Here is a 16093-nt window from a genome sequence, read left to right as displayed (position 1 = left end):
TGTTTACCATCCCCTCTGTAATATCTCTGTCTCCTGCCTGCTTCATCCAGGATACTACATACTACACCGTCTGTGGGTTTGATTAATCCAGACTCGAGTATTCCACTGATATGATCTTTAACCTCACAGTGTCAAATCTCAATAAACCCGAACTCATCCAAAGTTCTGCTGCCCGTTCTGAACTCTCATCATGTTTGGTTTACCATTTCTCTTTGTGCTAATTGACCAACACACATTCCTGATCTAACAACTTCCCATTTTAATGTTCTCATTTTTGAATTCAAATACCTTCAAGGCCTGATCTGTCCAATTATTCCCACCCCCAGTCCTGTCCCTATCGTCCTGTAAGTAGAGTCACAGAGACACAGCACCCTTCCACCTCTCAATTCATTCCCCATCATCCTACAAATCTATCCCCTTCTAATTGCTATCCAATTCTATTCTGAAAATTTGTTTCATACACATTGTCTCTCCCTCTTCTTCATCTTACATTTTCTATATCTTGCCCATTACCTCTTCGCCTGTTTAAACCTCTCTCTCCCTCCACCCCTCTCTCTCTCTGGCCCCTCCCTGTTCTCTGTGTGTTCAGTCTGAGGGAAGTGCACCTAACTCTGTTCGTCAGTGTGTGTGGGCCCTGCAGACACACCCAACCCTGCAGACACACCCAACAAGACCCTCCAAAGGCAATGGGCTCCACTGTAGAGCAGGCTTCCTCCAGCCCAGCCGCAGACCCCGGGAATGCACCTTGACCTGGCGGTAGAGTGGAAAAGAAGATGTCCTAGTGGCAAGGGCAACATGTCTTTCTAAATAGTTTTCCACATCTATGTGTTCAACCTTTACATTGCCCTCTGTCTGTGATTCTATGTCCAGCTGCAAATTTGATGCGACAGGGGCTGGAGCCAGCCATCCCTGTCACTGCACCCCGCTCCACCACCCCAAGTGGAGGTAACCCATAGCTACCATATCCAGGCAATGGGGACATCACAGGTCACTGTCACACTGGCAGCTACGCTCTCACCTTTTAGAGTCTCTATTGCACTGCAGAAATGACTGGACTTACCGAGTTATCCAAATTATTCCCAAATTAAGCAAGGGCTGCTAAGAAGCGACTGAGGAGAATTCTGGGAGGAATCAGCTCAGCCACCGGGAGTGAACCAAAGGGAGGCAAACTCCAACCGAGTGGCCATTTTGAGAAGGGATGCTTTGCTGTTGAAGTGCTGCTGGAGGTTTAAGTGTGGGTTTTGGTGGATACTGGGATACTCGGTGAGGAGGGTGATCAGCAACAAGGTCAGGGTAAGGTAAGATTCTGTTCTTTCTCTTAATGTAAGGTGACAGAGATAGAACATAGAACATAGAACATAGAAGAATACAGCGCAGTACAGGCCCTTCGGCCCTCGATGTTGCGCCGATCAAAGCCCACCTAACCTACACTAACCCACTATCCTCCATATACCTATCCAATGCCCGCTTAAATACCCATAAAGAGGGAGAGTCCACCATTGCTACTGGCAGGGCATTCCATGAACTTACGACTCGCTGAGTGAAGAACCTACCCCTAACATCAGTCCTATATCTACCCCCCCTTAATTTAAAGCTATGCCCCCTTGTAATAGCTGGCTCCATACGTGGAAAAAGGTTCTCACTGTCAACCCTATCTAACCCCCTAATCATCTTGTACACAAAGATGGCAGTTAGGGCAGTGGTATGCTTCTCCTGCCAGATGTGGGAGATCAGGGAACAGTCTTGTGTCCCTGACAACTGTGTCTGCAGGTAGTGTGACCAGTTACAGCCCCTCACGGACCGTGAGGTTCAGTTGGAGACGGAAGTGGACACACTGAGGAGCATACAGGGGGCAGAGAGTGTGATAGACACTAGTTACAGTGATGTGGCCACACCACAGGTTCACTCAGGGAGATGGGTGACTGCCAGGAGAGGCAGGTAGTGCAGGAGTCTCCAGTGGCTATTCCCCTCTCTAACAGGTGTACCGTTTGGGATACTGTTGGGGGGGTATAACCTCTCTCAGGGAAGTACGACAGCAGTAGACAGGCCTATGGCATCACGACTGGTTTAGCTGCAAACTTACAGGAAGGCAAATACAACAGAACATTAGGGGACTTGCTATTCAAGGGCAATGACAGGGTGTCTATGGCTGTGTCTGAGACTCCAGGATAATGTGCTCCCTCCCTGGTTCCAGGGCGGAGGACATCTCTGAGCATTGCATGGAATTCCTCAGGGGGAGGATGAGCAGTCCGAGGTCATTGTACACACTGGTACCAACACCAGAGGGAGGAAAAGGGATGAGGTCCAGAAGAGTAATGAAAGGGAGTTAAGCAGAAGGTAATAAAGTAGGATCTCAAGGGTAGTAACCTGGGGATTACTAGTGTTAGCAAGAACAGGAAAAGGAGGATTTGGCAGATGAATGTGTGGCTGAGAGCTGGTGCAGGAGACAGGGATTCAGATTCTTGGATCATTGGGATCTGTTCTGGGGCAGAAGTGACCTGTACAACAGGGACAGGTTGTACCTGAACTGAAGGGGGCAGTATGAAGGAAGTATAAGAGTATGAAGGAAGCAAAGGAAGTCAGGGTTAAACTGCATTTATTTAAAAACAAGAGCCCTGACAGGTAAGGGAAATGAATTAAGGGCAAGGATGGATATATGGGACTGAGAGATTATAGCTATCACAGAAACATGGCTGTAACCAGCAGTGTACCACAGGGATCAGTGATGGGTCCACTGTTACTCATCATTTATTGAAAGAATTTGGATGAGAATTTAGGATGTATGATTAGTACGTTTATGGATGCCATGAAGCTTGCTGGTACAGTGCACAGTGAAGAAGGTTACCTGGGAATACAGTGAGATCTTGGTCAATTGGGCCAATGGGCTGAGGAATAACCAATTTAATTGGAATAAATGTGAGATGTTGCATTTTGCTGGATCAAACCAGGGCAGGACTTACCCAGTCATTGGTCAGGCCATGGGGGGATTTATAGAACAAGGCGATCTAGGGGTACAGGTTCATTGCTCCTTGAAACTGGAGTCACAGGTAGGCAGGGTGGTCAAGAAGGCTTTCAGCATGCTTGCTTTCACTGGGGAGAGCATTGAGTATAAGGGATGCAGCTGTACAAGATGTTGGAAAGGCTACTTTTGGAGTACATCGTGCAGTTCTGGTCACCATAATATAGAAAAGATATAGTTAAACGGGAAAGAGCACAGAAAAGATTTCCTCGAATGCTTCCTGGGCTGGAAGTTTTGAGCTTTCACGAGGCTGGGAGTGCTTTCCCTGGAGAACGTGAGACTCTGGGGTGACCTGATCGATGACTATAAAATGATGAGAGGCAGAGATGAAGAGATAGCCAACAGCCTTTCCCCAAGTTAGGGGAGTCTACAGCCAGAGATCACAGGTTAAGGCTGAGAGGGGAAAAACATAAATAGGTCCAGAGGGGCAACCTTTTCCCACAGAAGGTGGTGAGGGTCTGGAATGGGCTCCCGGAAGTAGTGGTGGAAGTGAGTATAATTTGGTCATTTAAGAAACATTTAGACAGTTATATGGTTGGGTCTGGTATCGAGGGATATGGACTAAACATATACAAACTGCACAAGTTTAATTGTACAAACTGGGTAGCATGGACAAGTTGGGCTGAAATGCCTGATTCCACGTTGTCAACCATTTTGAACCAAATGATCTGAGCTGTTTGGGGAAGTAGCTGCAATGTACAATATTAAAGGGACTGCCCTTCAGTGTCTGGGTGTGTGCCGAGTGACCGTGCCCTTTGAAGGGGCCTCCCATTGCACGGACTTGCAGATACCCCACCCCCACCCGAGGCTGCACATCCAAACACTTACCCTGCTGGCCTCATGTTCAGTTGCAGCCATCTTCATTTCTGAGTCACAGCAGGATGGAAGGCAAGAGCAGGCTTCCCTCAGACACTGAGTTCCATCCTCCTCCTCTGCATACAGGCGAACCTTCAAGGATAAAATAGTCCTTCTTGCTAGCACATCCCCCACACCCTGTTAACCTCCCAGACTTCACACCTCACCAAGTCCGCCCAACCAGTCTGCATTTACAGACCATCCAGCCCTGACCCCAGTCCGGTCGGGTCAATATGCCAGGGCTGTGAATGCACTGACCCCCTCCTTGTATCCAGGGTGTTGCTGTCTCCCATCGGACCAGTAACAACATTCCCCACCTTCCCAACACCGATTCCCACTATTATGTTTCCCAGCCGTCATTCCACAGGAGTGGCCTCCTTGGCAGTGCCCTACGAGTGGCTCGGAGATGTGCCAGGATGGTGTGTGGTGAGACTGGCACATGTCGGATTCCAATGTCTGTGAACGTGGGCTGTGTGTGGTCACCACCCAGAAACCGTACCTTGAGCTGTTGGTGTTGGGGTTCCAAACTGGAGGGCTGGAGGAACAAGCAGTGAGCTGGAGTCACCAGGTTCCCAGTCTGACTTCCACATCGGGAATACTCAGTGTCTAGTTTCTATCCAGTGCAAGGTAGAATGGGAATCTACATATTAATGAGGTGAGATTTGGTGTTAATGAGGGCGATAACGAGCAAGTTGATAAAGGCCTCTCACTGTAGCCCACCGCAAATTTCCTGTAACAAACCCTGTCTCTGATTAATTAATCTCTCTTCAGTTGCAGATATAGTCTCCCTGCACTGTCCTTATTTGTCTCCTTTGCTGATGTATTTCTCTTGCAGCTGCGAGACTGAAAGGGAACCGAGATTGTTGAGCTTGCCGTTCTGAAACCACATTGGGAATTGGGGGCAGATGCCTTAAGCCAGTGTCTGCAGCTTGACAAGGCCAAATGGGGAAATTCTTTTCCAATGCAGGGAGGCTGAGCAGGGAGACACCTCGACAGTTATGGCAATCTCTGCAGTTGCTCTTGTTCATGTACAGGGTCACAATCCTTGCATCACACACTCCCTGTGGAAATGTCCCCTCCTCCAGAAGGAACAGAGAGGTTAGTGCAGAAGCTGCAGGAGTGTGGTTTTCTGTGTCTGATGAGGACAGTGAAAAGTGACTGGAGCTTTGTCCATGAGTGTGTGTCAATAGCTTTGGTAAAGCCCTCCACTGTGGGTTTGATTCCCAGCTCTGCCATAACAGGGAGGCTTTTTAATGGTGTCTAGAGCTTCCTCGGTGACAATGTCCTCCCTGTGTTAGAGCTCAAGGCGAGGATCTCCACATCTCTCCAACTATTTGTTACAGTGGGTGATGATCTCTCCTGCCTTTGTTTCAGTCGAGCTGTTTCTTTTCCTCATGCATCTTTCACGTTTCCCATCCCTTCATCCATACATTTCATTGTGACAAAGTCGCTGTGGATATTCCTACAAGGTTAGAAATGTTATTACTGGATTGTTGCTCAGCATTCTCTTGGACTGTACTTCAAATGGCTCTTTCTACATTCAGAGATACCTCACTCAGATCTCTCTTGTAATCGATGAGAGTGGAACTCTTGGCTTCAATGACAGGCTCTATCACAGTAATGTTAGCCTCAAACCAGTCTGTGATGTTTCACTGTTGCTTCTTGTCTATTCAGGGTGTGGTATTATAGATGATGGTGTCTCACAGAATGTGCCATTTCATTTCTGCTCTCTGAGTGGGAATGCCGCAAAGTGCCTTTTAATCAAGTTGTGGCAAAGTTGTTTTTTATTTGAGAAAGCAGTACAACAGATGTTAACATGAGGGCAGTGTTTCTGCTTTGAATGAAGAAGACCTTCAGGGTTTTTATCCTTACTTTTGTCCATGTCAGAGAGGTGTGTGTCTCAAAGGACAAAGTATTTCTTTTTGACAGCTTCTCTTGAGTGTTACCTATTGGTTTTCAGGGCTACCCTGACATTCTCACTAACTCCTTTATTAATTGATGCAGTCAACATGTTACATTACCTTCTGTGTATGCCTTGCTGTGTTGAATATTTGCATTCACAAACATAATTTGAGGAACTTATCAATATCATTAAGAACTATGAACTGACAATAAAGCCACAACTTACCAGGAAAAGATTAATTTCCTGAATGGATACTGTAATGAAATTGGCACAACACCAGAGGCATAAGTTAACGTTTTTCCCCCAGTGTCACTGAGATGTACTTCACTAGACACAAAAACCTATCAAAATCAGCATATTTCCCAAAGACCAGAGAAGTGACCATTCATGTTTCCACAATTAATAAATTTGGAATATTTGTTCACCTCATTGTTATCTTTTTTTAACTGATGTGAGTAAATAAATATTTATTTCAATAAAATGTGGAGTTGGAAAGGCCTAGCATGTCCGACAGCATTAGAGGAGCAGGAAAGTCCTGATGAAGCATCCCGACCTAAACCATTACCTTCCCTGCTCCTCTGATGAAATCTGACCTGCTCGGCCTTTCCAGATACCCATCCAGACGTTCCTTTCAACATTGTAGTTATATCAGCATCCACCATTTCCTCTGGCAGCTCAATCCATACATACATGACTCTCTGCATGGAAAAGGTTGCCCCTTACGTGTCTTTTAATTTTATCCCCTCTCAGCCGAAAACTATGCTATCCGATTCTGGGCTCGCTCACCCCAGGGGAAAAAAAACTTATCTGTTTACCCTATCTGTGCCCCTCATGATTTTATGAATCTCAATGAGGTCCCCCCTCAGCCTCCTACATTCCAGGGGAATCATTCACAGCCAATTCAAACTCTCCCTGTAGCTCAAACCCTCCAATCCTGGCAAAATCCTTGTAAATCGTTTCTGAACCCCTTCAAGTTTCAAAGTCATTATTATCTCCAATAAATATTTATTTGTTTACTCATCAAATAAAAATCTTAGATGTCAATTTCAGATTTAAATTTAACAACTTACATGATATACATGACAATAGCATCCACTGAAATCTTCCCATAAAGTAGCCAACAAGCATTAACTCGAAATACCACATTCATTTGCATGTAATTAATTACCTCAATGATTTCATGTTTTCCACCTTGCTTGTTAGCTGAGGTTTCTTTTGTTAACAAGTTTGAAACTAGTCTCTATTGTTTGCAATGAGGTAAAAACAATGACTGCAGATGCTGGAAAGCAAATACTGGATTAGTGGTGCTGGAAGAGCACAGCAGTTCAGGCAGCATCCAACGAGCAGCGAAATCGACATTTCGATTTCGCTGCTCGTTGGATGCTGCCTGAACTGCTGTGCTCTTCCAGCACCACTAATCCAGTATCTATTGTTTGCAATGTCCACCTGTCTCCCACTTCACTTGCAGCCTCCCTCTGTCTCTATCTTCCTCTCAAAGATTTCTCTCTCTCTCTTTCTCACTCCCCCCAAACTCGCTCTATATTTCCCTCCCACTCTCTTGCAGCATCTGTTGCCCTTTTCCATCCCTCTCCTTCCTGTCTCACCTATTGTCTTGTGGCCTCTCCATGTTGTCCCATATCCCTTCAGCCTCATTGAGACACCAAAATCTTCCCTCAGTTTTTTTGTGACCTCCCCATAACATCCCACTCCCGACATGGCCTCGTTGTCTCCTCCCAGTCTCCTTGCAACTTCCCTCTTTCCCCTACAACACTCCTGGACCTGTCTGCAATGGCTGGCTTGGCTCCTCCCGTTGTCTCTCTCTCCCAGACCTGGCCTCCATCCGCCTGATGCTAGCCCTCAGCCCACCTTCCCCCAGAGACCCTCACTGGTAACAATACGAAGCTGCATGCTGCCCTTGCCCCCAACCTCCAATCACCAATCAGAATTACCTGTGATTGGCGAAGCAGCTGCTCTCCATTCTCTCCAGCTATTGGGGACTTTTGGAAGTGTTAAAACCAGTGCATCTGCTATCGCATTCCTTTGACAACCATTGGTTGCAGAACCAGGGACGTCAGCTTTTGTTTTCAGTAATTTTCTGAGCAACCATTCTTAGTGATTATTATTGTTTTGAATTTATCCATTCCTATCAATGACTTATTTATACTTATTCCTGGAATGATATTCAAGAGACAGGCACAACATCGCCGTTGAATGCATCCAATATTTGTTAAGTTCATTTATAATGTTTTTTATCAGATGCAATAAACATTTGGAAATCCCAATCACTCCCGTAAATCATTAAGTTTAAACTCAGCCTAACGTAACGTGTTCATGCTTATTTTCCTTTTTCATAGTTAACATATTGACAATAGTGATTTTATCGCAGAGAAAGTGCGATCTTTCTAAATGTATCACTCGCTACCTGGTGGCCATGGCAGCAGTGGACATACTACTCATGGTCATTGATCTGCTATTGAGACACATTCCCATTACATACAGAATTGAATTTATGTTTCTGCGGACCATCCCTGTGTGTAACATCCATGCCGCCCTGGTTTTTGCAGCTATGGACTGCTCTGTCTGGTTCACGGTCGCTTTCACCTTTGACCGATTTGTGGCCATTTGTCGTCAAAAGATGAAAGGCAACTATTGCACTGAGAGAACAGCAGCCGTGGTTCTGGGAACAATAACTGTGCTCAGTTGTTTAAAGAACATTTCCTGGTATTTTATGTTAACACCTTGGTATTGGCTGAGGAACAAGCCTTGGTTTTGTTTTGCAAAGGAATATGTCAAAATTTCTCCAATCTGGGGATCGATTGAGCTTATTCATTATATTCTGACCCCAGCACTACCATATGTTCTGATCCTGCTGCTCAATGCTTTCACTGGGAGGTACATTTTAGTGGCCAGCAGAGCCCGCAGGAGACTCCAGTCTGACAGCAGGGGGCAGCATTCCAAGGACCGACACTTGGAGAGCCGAAGGAAATCCATCATTTTAATGTTTGTTATCTCAGGGAATTTCATCCTGTTATGGTCAATATTTCTGATGTATTCTGTGTGGAAGCGAATGTATTGGTTAGGGTATAAGGCTATTGTTTTGAACTACGTTATACGAGAAATAGGATTCATTCTTCAGCTCCTGAGTTGCTGCACAAACACGTGTATATATGCTGTGACACAAACTAAGTTCAGAGAACAGCTGAAGAACATGATAAAATACCCTTTTGCTCGATTAGTGATATGCATGAAATGATGCAATGGTGTATTCTGGGATCACCAACTGTTCAGTTTGAGAATTATTGGTTTGTAATTTTTCCCAATGAAGCACACATGAGGCCACCAGGAATGGTTAGTTTTACTTTTTTTTGGTTCAAACTTTGCATGTAACACAAGAAGTCACTCTCCCCTGGTTCTAACGGCCCGGACTGGCCTGAACTTGCTCGAACTGCTCGCCCCAGGCTCCCATTCTCACTATTTTATAATCACTCCACACCCCTCAGTTTCCTCCAATCAGTTCACTCAAGCTCCAGGGTGCTTGCCAATTTATTGATCAGACCCTCCTTTTTCTACACCCATGTGAATGTCAGTTTTCCCCATGTACTTTACTCCCTTATGGCTTCCCCTCCCACACTGCACAAGTGCCAACAAACAAACTCGATTTTTTTTTAAGATTGCTTACAGTGTGGAAACACGTCCTTCGGCCCAACAAGTCCCCACCGACCCACCGAAGCACAACCCACCCATACCCCTACATTTACCCCTTCACCTAACACTACAGGCAATTTAGCATGGCCAATTCACCTGACCTGCACATCTTTGTGACTGTGGGAGGAAACCAGAGCACCCGGAGGAAACCCACGCAGACACGGGGAGAAGGTGCAAACTCCACACAGTCAGTCACCTGAGGTGGGAATTGAACCCGGGTCTCTGGCGCTGTGAGGCAGCAGTGCTAACCACTGTGCCACCGTGCCGCCCACGAAGTCATGATGCTACCGCTGTACCACACACCCACCCCTGCAATATACTTCTGCAATGTACATTCAGCTACAGACATTTTGTTTTAAACCAACTCAAACATTCTCCCACACAAACCAACAATCCAGATTCCTTGAGTCAGCGATAAAGACACAGTGAGGTCAGTCTGCTCTCCCTGACGTCTGTGAGACACACAGAGTAGGTTCAGTCAACACTTCCCATGATCCTTGAAACAGACACAGTACAATCGATCAGACCTTCCTGGGTCAGTGAGACAAACATAATGCTTTCCTTGGGTAAATGACACAGGTTGGCCCCAGTTGACACTGTGCATCACTCCTTGTGTTAAGTCAGAGTCATATAGCACGGAAATAGACCCTTCAGTACAACTAGACTATGCCAACAATGTTCCCATCTCAACTATTCCCATCTGCCTGCACTTGGACCATATCTCTCCAAACCTTTCCTGGTCAGGTCTTATCCAAATGTCTTTGTAATGGTGTGACAGTACCTCAATCCAGCACAATCTCTGACAGCGCAGTCCAAATACAATCACTCTCTATGTAAAAAAACTGTCCCATATGCCCTTTCTCCATCTTTCCTCTCTCACCTTAAAAATATAACTCCTGCTTTTGGATTCCCTCATCCCTGTCATTCACTTTATCCATGTCCCGACTGATTTGATAAACCTCAGTAAGGTTACCCCTCAACCTCCTATGCTCCAGTGAAAATAAAATACCAGCCTTTCAAAAGTTGACACTGGTAAAACTGATAGAAACCATCTTGCTGATATTCAGTTTCCATATTTTAAACTTCATGTGTTGTTGTGGTTCTGTTTGCCGAGCTGGGAATTTGTCTTGCAAATGTTTCGTCCCCTGTCTAGGTGACATCCTCAGTGCTTGGGAGCCTCCTGTGAAGCGCTTCTGTGCTGTTTCCTCCGGCATTTATAGTGGCCTGTCTCTGCCGCTTCCAGTTGTCAGTTCGAGCTGTCCGCTGTAGTGGTTGGTATATTGGGTCCAGGTCGATGTGTTTGTTGATAGAGTCTGTGGATGAGTGCCATGCCTCTAGGAATTCCCTGGCTGTTCTCTGTTTGGCTTGCCCTATAATGGTAGTGTTGTCCCAGTCGAATTCATGTTGCTTGTCGTCTGTGTGTGTGGCTACTAAGGATAGCTGGTCGTGTCGTTTTGTGGCTAGGTGGTGTTCGTGTATACGGATCGTTAACTGTCTTCCTGTTTGTCCGATGTAGTGTTTTGTACAGTCCATGCATAGCGCTTCACAGGAGGCTCCCAAGCACTGAGGATGTCACCTAGACAGGGGACGAAACGTTTGCAAGACAAATTCCCAGCTCGGCAAACAGAACCACAACAACGAGCACCCGAGCTACAAATCTTCTCCCAAACTTTAAACTTCATGTGCCATAAATAGTATCTAATACAAATAAGCAAAAGTACTTGGTAAAAAAAAAACTTAATAGTTATTTGGTATTGCAGAACTTGAGTATTGGTGGAAAAAGATGTCTTTCAGAGTTTTTTTTTCTATGACTCTCATCAGGACAATCTGCAAGAATACAATTCAATGGGAACATTTAAAGTGTTTATTACTGACGATTGATGATTAACCTCCAGGCTTTGTTTAAATTTTAAACGAAGTAGATTGACTCTGACAAAATAGGGCATTGCCTTTAACAAATGGCTGTCGTCTATTTTGTTTGAATTGAAACAGATGTAGTACATGTACATGTTTTATTCATCGACAAAGAACAGGGCTCTGTCTATTAAACTATGTATCTTCCATTATTCACATGTATCCTACACTGTGAGTCTACTTGACAAACCAAACTTACAAATAAACGTACAAAACAGGATCAAAAGTAGACCAATTATCTCCTCAAATCTATACGTGTGCGGTGCCTGTGTCTGTATAGCTGTCTATGCATGCCAAGGTGTGTGTATTGCTATCTCCATGTATACAGATATCTGTGTGGATATGTGTACCATGATCTGTGTATAACTATGTTTGTGCATAACTATCTGAATGTGTGTATGTTTGTGAGTATTTTGCTAACTCGATGTGTACAGGTGTGTGTGTGTGTGCATATGCACAGAGGAACCTCGATTAATTGAATGAGACGGGCAGATAATTGATTTACTGAAGTTTCTTTTTTCCCAGCTCTGCCTGCCTTGCTCCCTCTTTCTGTCTCAGAGTTTGCTTCTGAGCAGAAACATACTTCTGTGTAAGGGACCTGCTGCATTGCTGAAGCCTCCTGCTTGCCCAACGCCTCCGCCCCCCCCCCCCAACTGGGATTGACACAGCGAACACTTGCAAAGTCCGCTTTCTGTTCAGCAGACTAGATAGCAGCACACAGCATGTGCCCCCCCGCACCCCCCCCACCCCCGTCTGCCCCCTCCCACCAATCCCATCCAATCCAACCACTGTTTGACACCATGCTGTCCCGGCACCTGTCCACCCCCCAACCCCACCCCTGTCCGACCCCATCCAGCCCTTGCCCCCACAGTCCACACACAACCCCCCCCCCCCCCCCTCACCCCCCAACCACCCCATCCCCTCAGCTTTATTGGTAGTTTTTGTTCACTGTTAGAGTTGGGAAAATAACTTGTTACTTTTTCTTTGCAAAGTGGAAATCAGGAGTTTTCTTTCACTCCCTCACATTTTGAACAGATTGCGAGGTGAGACGAGCTTCTCTGGGTGTTTCCGTTTTAATTAGCAGGGGGTTTCGACCTCTGCGTCATAACAGACTGGGGGCTCAGGTCCAGGATTTGGACAGGATTGGGCAGATGTAGATAGATTTGCACAGATCAGGTCTGGGATCTGAATGGACAGGTTTGAACACACTTTGGGATTAGTTAAATAAAACTTAGGTGAGAAAGCCTGTTTATTTTCAGCTAATTGTAGGTGGTTCGATTAAAAGTGAGAGAAATGGCACTTTCAGTAACTAAATGCTTTCCAGAATTGGAAGACGTGACTTCGGGAGTTGTGGAAAAGGTGAACAAGGAAAAGCTGCTGCAATTGGCAGACACATTGGAGCTGGGGTTGCCTGAGTCTCTGAAAAAAAGATGAGGTTATTACCAAAATAACTCAGCATTTAAATGTGTTGCAAAGGCCATTGGAGTCTTCAGAAATTATTAAAATTCAATGGTAGACGAAGCAGTATGAGTGAGACGAGAAAGAAATGGAGAGAAGATTCTTAATGGAGCAAATAGAAAGAGAGAAGAGGGAGAGTCTGAACTTCTGAAGTTGCGAATTAGTCAGGAAAGTCAAGTTAATAGGATGGAGATGAAGGGAGATGGTAGGGATGTATACAAATCTGTTAAGATTCTGCCACGTTTCAATGCGGAAAATGTCAAAGCTTTTTTGTTGTTCAATTGAAAAGCTGGCTCAGCAGCTGGAGTGGCCAGAGGACTTGTGGGTAATGCTAGTTCAGACGAAGGTGGTAGGCAGAGCTGGTGAGGTGTTTGTAGAGCTGTCAGGTTAGAGGTCAAGAGATGATGCAGATGTCAAACAGGTTACTTAGAGTACCTGTGAATTGGTTCCAGAAGCGTATCGACACCAGTTCAAAAAAGTTTAGAAGGAACCAGGTCAGACTTACGTTGAGTTCAAAAGAATTAGACAAACCAATTTTGTTAAACATAGCGGGACTTCAAAATGGATAAGAAATATGAGGCTCATGGAGAGATTATTCTGTGGGAGAGGTTTAAAAACTCACTTCCAGAGATGATAACAACTTATGTGGATGAACAGAAACTTCAACATGTGGATGGAAAGAAAACTTAGATCACCCTGGAAATAGCTTACCACAGGTGAAAAAGGAAGCCCATTGGGGTGAAAAGGAGGTGAAAGGCTTCAGGTGTTTCCACTGTGGTAAAGTGGGACACGTAAAGTTCCAGTGTTGGGTGTTGAAGAAAGGAGCTGTGGGAAAAGATGTGGTAAAAGGAGCTAAACCAGTGGGATTAGTGGAAGTAGTAAAGGAAACCAGAAGAGGGGTCAAGGAGCTGCAGGAGAATGCACAGAATAGGCAGGGAATACGTATTGAGTTAGTGCCTGATCTCAATGAAGTCTTCACCTCTGGAGATAAAGCTTACTCAGGAAGAACAGAGAGAGACAGGAAAGAAGTTACAATTTCAAGAGATACAGAATCTGGTCAGCCTAAGAAATGAATGTATTTGCCCTCTTTCTGAACAGTTACCTGAAAGGGTGGTAATTTGTGTAATAGATGGGGAGAAACCTAATCTTGCCCTGTTAACCAGGTCAGGTTGGAGAGTCAAACAAAGACTGAGGAAGTGATAGTGAGAGTGATTGACAGAGTGCTACTTCCAGGAATACAGATTGTTCTGGAAAATGAATTAGCAGGATCCAAGGTGGGAGTGACGCCCTTGTGATGGAGAAGCCAGAGAAAAATCAGGGAACTGAGGACTTAAAAGAAAAACACACTGGAATTTATCCAGACTGTGGAGTAACAAGATCTCACTATCATAAGTTACGGCAATAAGGAAACTAAAGTGAAAGATGAAGAATAAGAGGTTCAATTTGTGGACACCCTGTTTGATGTAATGGTGCAGAGAAAACCTGAACAGACAGAGGGTCAGGTAGCGGTGTTTAGTCCTGAAAGACTAATAAAAGTGGTGATGATAAAGTATCTATATCATGATGCATACTCAGTAAAGGAATCAGAATATACTCCCAAGAGTTATTCTCTTAAGGAGAGAATCCTAATGTGAAAGTGGAGACCACAGCAGGTTAGTGCAGCGGAGAAATGGGGAAACTGCACCAGATTGTGTTGCTAGTAACATACAGACAGGAAGTGTTATGGGTAGCACATGAATTACCTGCAGGAGGTCACCTAGGTGTGACGAAGATTCAGGCTAAGATACAAAACCACTTCAGTTGGCCTGGACTGCATAGGGATGTATGTGGTTGAAGTTTGTTGTACATGTCATATGTGCCAAATGATAAGTAGGCCACAGGCAGTAATAAAGTACCACATAACCACTAGCTTTCGGAACAGCATTCCAAAAGCTAGTGTTTCCAAATAAACCTGTTGCTCTATAGCTTGGTGTTGTGTGATTTTTAAATTAGTATTAAAACCAGCACCTATGTTGCCAATTTCCACATTTGAAAAGCCTTTCACGTGAGTTATGATTGATTGTATAGGTCCTCCAGGAGAAAGTGAGGACTGCAGATCAGAGCTGAAAATGTGTTGCTGGAAAAGCGCAGCAGGTCAGGCAGCATCCAAGGAGTAGGAGAGTCGACGTTTCGGGCATGAGCCTGAAGAAGCCTTCCTGAAGAAGGGCTCATGCCCGAAATGTCGACTCTCCTGCTCCTTGGATGCTGCCTGACCTGCTGCGCTTTTCCAGCAACACATTTTTAGCTCTGTATAGGCCCTCTCCCTAAAATTAAAAGTGAGTACCAGTATTTGCTAACCATGATGGAAGTGCATACCAGATTTCCAGAGGCAATTTCCTTATGAAGTGTTCAAGGTAAAAGGATGGTGGAGGAATTGGTGGCGTTCTTTACATGGTTATGGGCTACCCATGGAGATTCTGTCAGATGAAGGGTCTATTTTTACTGGTAGACTATTAAAGGAAGTCTTGGATAGTTTAGGTGTAAAGCACTTTAAATCAAGTGCATACCAGGGAGCCTTGGAAAGGTGGCATCTGACCCTGAAGACCATGTTAAGGGCCTACTGTCAGGATAATCTGAATGACTGGAATAAAGGTATCCCATTCGTATTGTTTGCCATTAGAGATGCCCCAACGAATCGACTCAGTTTACTCCCTTTGAGCTAATATGTGGACATAAAGTGAGAGGGCCTTTAAAATTAATTTAGGAAAAATTGATAGGAATGAAGTCAGAGATCTCACACTTGAGATTATGTGTCTGAGGTGAGGCAAAGATTAAATCAAGTAGGTAAGTTAGCTAAACAGCATCTGAAAAGGGCACAGCATTGAATGAAACAGGTGGCAGATTTTTTTTAAAAACTCTGAAGTTCAGATGTTTTCCTATGGAGATGTTGTATTAGTCTTGTCATCAGTGGTAGGAGATCCCTTCAAAGCCAAGTTTAGTGGTCCCTATGGAAATGAGAAGAAGTTGAGTCAGGTAAACTATCTAGCAAAGATACTGGATAGAAAATACACCGTGTCTGGTATGTCATGTGAATAACTTGAAACCTTACAATAATAGAGACGGGGAACTAGAGAAACAAGTGTTAGTTACTGCCCCACAGAGTGAGGTGTCAAATCTGGATGGCATGGATTTTGTTGTGCCTCAAAATATGTCAAATAACAAGGATGTCCTTGAAGAATGTCATAGGACAGAGCGCTATC

Source organism: Chiloscyllium punctatum, chromosome 15 (assembly GCF_047496795.1).
Source record: "Chiloscyllium punctatum isolate Juve2018m chromosome 15, sChiPun1.3, whole genome shotgun sequence".
Lineage (NCBI taxonomy): Eukaryota > Metazoa > Chordata > Chondrichthyes > Orectolobiformes > Hemiscylliidae > Chiloscyllium > Chiloscyllium punctatum.
This window is presented reverse-complemented; position numbering follows the sequence as displayed.